This window comes from Pristiophorus japonicus, unplaced genomic scaffold, assembly GCF_044704955.1.
Source record: "Pristiophorus japonicus isolate sPriJap1 unplaced genomic scaffold, sPriJap1.hap1 HAP1_SCAFFOLD_99, whole genome shotgun sequence".
NCBI lineage: Eukaryota > Metazoa > Chordata > Chondrichthyes > Pristiophoridae > Pristiophorus > Pristiophorus japonicus.
Genome location: NW_027254919.1, coordinates 1,787,501 through 1,792,500, shown reverse-complemented (window position 1 = coordinate 1,792,500; position 5,000 = coordinate 1,787,501). Strand labels below are relative to the sequence as shown.

Here is a 5,000-nt window from a genome sequence, read left to right as displayed (position 1 = left end):
GTTCCAATCAGCAGAGCAGAAATTAGTTTGTTGTTTAATGCTGCCTTTGCCTGCACAATGTGTGCTGAGATTATCTGTGCAATATGCACTCCGCAGCATGAATAAACGCAATGCCTTTTGAAATGCATGGATTGCACTCAACAAAACGTTGCATTTTCTTTTCATGCCAAGCATTTTGCATGAATGCATTGCAATGCTAACACACGTTTTACCTGGCAAGACTGAAGTACAATCTGTGCTGAACAGTTTGAAACAGAAACAGCTATTTGAGAACCCATAGCCTCAACGGCATCTGTGTGATTTGCTCTGCATCGATAATTAACAGACCGTAAATAGGTGAAACTGACGCTGTGAATGCAAAAATATCAATCCAAAGTGTAATGTTGGAGTTGATTTTGTAGATTTTGAGGAATGTTTCAAATGGGTGACCGTAGTTGATTCCATGGTGAAATGGTGAGCACTCTGGACTCTAAACTCTAGCAATCCTGGTTCAAATCTCAGGGGAGCCTGAATGGTTGTTGCCCCAGCTGCTGGAAATTCAGGTCAAACAAGTAAAAAACTGCAGGTTTGCAGTTTTGTTGCCTTTGACATTGATGCTTGATCTGCAAGTCGAGTTTTCAAATCGTGTGTTCAACCGGCAGTTCCCTGTTCCAATCAGCAGAGGAAAAATTAGTTTGCTGTTTCATGCTGCATAATGTGTGCTGAGATTATCTGTGCAATATGCATTCCTCAGGATGAATAAATGCAACGCCTTTTGAAATGCATGCAGTACATGGTTTGCACTCAACAAAACGTTGCATTTTCTTTTCATGCCAAGCATTTTGCATGAATGCATTGCAATGCCAACGCACGTTTTACCTGCCAAGACTGAAGTACAATCTGTGCTGAACAGTGTGAAACAGAAACAGATATTATGAGAATCCATTGCCTCAACGGCATCTGTGTGAATTGCTCTGCATTGATAATTAACAGACCGTAAAGAGGTGAAACTGATGCTGTGAATGCAAAAAGGACAATCCAAAGTGTAATGTTGGAATTGATTTGGCAGATTTTGAGAAAGCTTTCAAATATTTTGGCATAGTTGGTTCCATGGTGTAATGGTGAGCACTCTGGACTTTGAATCCAGCGATCTGAGTTCAAATCTCGGTGGAACCTGAATGTTTGTTGTCCCAACTGCTGAAAATTTGGACCAAGCATGTAGAAGGCTGCTATTTGGCAGTTTTGTTGACTTTGTCATTGATGCTTGATCTGCAAGTCGAGTTTTCAAATCGTGTGTTCAACCGGCAGTTACCTGTTCCAATCAGCAGAGCAGAAATTAGTTTGCTGTTTCATGCTACCTTTGCCTGTACAATGTGTGCTGAGATTATCTGTGCAATATGCACTTCGCAAGAGGAATAAAAGCAACGCCTTTTGAAATGCACGCAGAGCATGGATTGCACTCAACAAAAAGTTGCATTTTCTTTTCATGCCAAGCATTTTGCATGAATGCATTGCAATGCCAACGCACATTTACCTGGCAAGACTGAAGTACAAGCTGTGATGAACAGTGTGAAACAGAAACAGCTATTTGAGAAGCCATTGCCTCAACGGCATCTGTGTGAATTGCTCTGCATCGATAATTAACAGAGCGTAAAGAGGTGAAACTGACGCTGTGAATGCAAAAAGGACAATCCAAAGTGTAATGTTGGAATTGATTTGGCAGATTTTGAGAAAGCTTTCAAATGTTTTGGCATAGTTGGTTCCATGGTGTAATGGTGAGCACTCTGGACTTTGAATCCAGTGATCTGAGTTCAAATCTCGGTGGAACCTGAATGTTTGTTGTCCCAGCTGCTGAAAATTTGGACCAAGCATGTCGAAGGCTGCTGTTTGGCAGTTTTGTTGCCTTTGTCATTGATGCTTAATCTGCAAGTCGAGTTTTCAAATCGTGTGTTCAACCGGCAGTGAGCTGTTCCAATCAGCAGAGCAGAAATTAGTTTGTTGTTTAATGCTGCCTTTGCCTGCACAATGTGTGCTGAGATTATCTGTGCAATATGCACTCCGCAGCATGAATAAACGCAATGCCTTTTGAAATGCATGGATTGCACTCAACAAAACGTTGCATTTTCTTTTCATGCCAAGCATTTTGCATGAATGCATTGCAATGCTAACACACGTTTTACCTGGCAAGACTGAAGTACAATCTGTGCTGAACAGTTTGAAACAGAAACAGCTATTTGAGAACCCATAGCCTCAACGGCATCTGTGTGAATTGCTCTGCATCGATAATTAACAGACCGTAAATAGGTGAAACTGACGCTGTGAATGCAAAAATTTCAATCCAAAGTGTAATGTTGGAGTTGATTTTGTACATTTTGAGGAATGTTTCAAATGGGCGATCGTAGTTGATTCCATGGTGAAATGGTGATCACTCTGGACTCTAAACTCTAGCAATCCTCGTTCAAATCTCAGGGGAGCCTGAATGTTTGTTGTCCCAGCTGCTGGAAATTCAGGTCAAACAAGTAAAAAACTGCAGGTTTGCAGTTTTGTTGCCTTTGACATTGATGCTTGATCTGCAAGTCGAGTTTTCAAATCGTGTGTTCAACCGGCAGTTACCTGTTCCAATCAGCAGAGTAGAAATTAGTTTGCTGTTTTATGCTGCCTTTGCCTGCACAATGTGTGCTGAGATTATCTGTGCAATATGCACTCCGCAGCATGAATAAACGCAATGCCTTTTGAAATGCATGGATTGCACTCAACAAAACGTTGCATTTTCTTTTCATGCCAAGCATTTTGCATGAATGCATTGCAATGCTAACACATGTTTTACCTGGCAAGACTGAAGTACAATCTGTGCTGAACAGTTTGAAACAGAAACAGCTATTTGAGAACCCATAGCCTCAACGGCATCTGTGTGAATTGCTCTGCATCGATAATTAACAGACCGTAAATAGGTGAAACTGACGCTGTGAATGCAAAAATTTCAATCCAAAGTGTAATGTTGGAGTTGATTTTGTACATTTTGAGGAATGTTTCAAATGGGCGATCGTAGTTGATTCCATGGTGAAATGGTGATCACTCTGGACTCTAAACTCTAGCAATCCTCGTTCAAATCTCAGGGGAGCCTGAATGTTTGTTGTCCCAGCTGCTGGAAATTCAGGTCAAACAAGTAAAAAACTGCAGGTTTGCAGTTTTGTTGCCTTTGACATTGATGCTTGATCTGCAAGTCGAGTTTTCAAATCGTGTGTTCAACCGGCAGTTCCCTGTTCCAATCAGCAGAGGAAAAATTAGTTTGCTGTTTCATGCTGCATAATGTGTGCTGAGATTATCTGTGCAATATGCATTCCTCAGGATGAATAAATGCAACGCCTTTTGAAATGCATGCAGTACATGGTTTGCACTCAACAAAACGTTGCATTTTCTTTTCATGCCAAGCATTTTGCATGAATGCATTGCAATGCCAACGCACGTTTTACCTACCAAGACTGAAGTACAATCTGTGCTGAACAGTGTGAAACAGAAACAGATATTTGAGAAGCCATTGCCTCAACGGCATCTGTGTGAATTGCTCTGCATCGATAATTAACAGAGCGTAAAGAGGTGAAACTGACGCTGTGAATGCAAAAAGGACAATCCAAAGTGTAATGTTGGAATTGATTTGGCAGATTTTGAGAAAGCTTTCAAATGTTTTGGCATAGTTGGTTCCATGGTGTAATGGTGAGCACTCTGGACTTTGAATGCAGCGATCTGAGTTCAAATCTCGGTGGAACCTGAATGTTTGTTGTCCCAGCTGCTGAAAATTTGCACCAAGCATGTAGAAGGCTGCTGTTTGGTAGTTGTGTTGCCTTTGTCATTGATGATTGATCTCCAAGTCTAGTTTTCAACCGGCAGTTAGCTGTTCCAATCAGCAGACTAGAAATTAGTTTGCTGTTGAATGCTGCCTTTGCCTGCTCAATGTGTGCTGAGATTATCTGTGCAATATGCACTCCGCAGCATGAATAAACGCAATGCCTTTTGAAATGCATGGATTGCACTCAACAAAACGTTGCATTTTCTTTTCATGCCAAGCATTTTGCATGAATGCATTGCAATGCTAACACACGTTTTACCTGGCAAGACTGAATTACAATCTGTGCTGAACAGTTTGAAACAGAAACAGCTATTTGAGAACCCATAGCCTCAACGGCATCTGTGTGAATTGCTCTGCATCGATAATTAACAGACCGTAAATAGGTGAAACTGACACTGTGAATGCAAAAATATCAATCCAAAGTGTAATGTTGGAGTTGATTTTGTAGATTTTGAGGAATGTTTCATATGGGCGACCGTAGTTGTTTCCATGGTGAAATGGTGAGCACTCTGGACTCTAAACTCTAGCAATCCTGGTTCAAATCTCAGGGGAGCCTGAATGCTTGTTGTCCCAGCTGCTGGAAATTCAGGTCAAACAAGTAAAAAACTGCAGGTTTGCAGTTTTGTTGCATTTGACATTGATGGCTTGATCTGCAAGTCGAGTTTTCAAATCGTGTGTTCAACCGGCAGTTCCCTGTTCCAATCAGCAGAGGAAAAATTAGTTTGCTGTTTCATGCTGCATAATGTGTGCTGAGATTATCTGTGCAATATGCATTCCTCAGGATGAATAAATGCAACGCCTTTTGAAATGCATGCAGTACATGGTTTGCACTCAACAAAACGTTGCATTTTCTTTTCATGCCAAGCATTTTGCATGAATGCATTGCAATGCCAACGCACGTTTTACCTGCCAAGACTGAAGTACAATCTGTGCTGAACAGTGTGAAACAGAAACAGATATTATGAGAAGCCATTGCCTCAACGGCATCTGTGTGAATTGCTCTGCATTGATAATTAACAGACCGTAAAGAGGTGAAACTGATGCTGTGAATGCAAAAAGGACAATCCAAAGTGTAATGTTGGAATTGATTTGGCAGATTTTGAGAAAGCTTTCAAATATTTTGGCATAGTTGGTTCCATGGTGTAATGGTGAGCACTCTGGACTTTGAATCCAG

General features: G+C 41.1%; 4 non-coding genes across 4 annotated transcripts in view; all 4 read left to right on the top strand.

Moving 5' to 3' along the window:
- Positions 1–1,083: 1,083 nt before the first annotated feature.
- trnaq-uug (transfer RNA glutamine (anticodon UUG)) lies at positions 1,084–1,155 on the top strand. The gene has a single exon. It is a non-coding gene; the product is annotated as a tRNA-Gln (tRNA).
- A 582-nt stretch (positions 1,156–1,737) lies between these two features.
- trnaq-uug (transfer RNA glutamine (anticodon UUG)) lies at positions 1,738–1,809 on the top strand. The gene has a single exon. It is a non-coding gene; the product is annotated as a tRNA-Gln (tRNA).
- Positions 1,810–3,676: 1,867 nt separating this feature from the next.
- trnaq-uug (transfer RNA glutamine (anticodon UUG)) lies at positions 3,677–3,748 on the top strand. The gene has a single exon. It is a non-coding gene; the product is annotated as a tRNA-Gln (tRNA).
- A 1,209-nt stretch (positions 3,749–4,957) lies between these two features.
- The window catches only part of trnaq-uug (transfer RNA glutamine (anticodon UUG)), a 72-nt gene continuing 29 nt past the window's right edge, over positions 4,958–5,000 (top strand). Inside the window, exon 1 of the tRNA in view lies at positions 4,958–5,000. This exon is cut by the window's right edge and continues 29 nt beyond it. This is a non-coding gene — a tRNA (tRNA-Gln).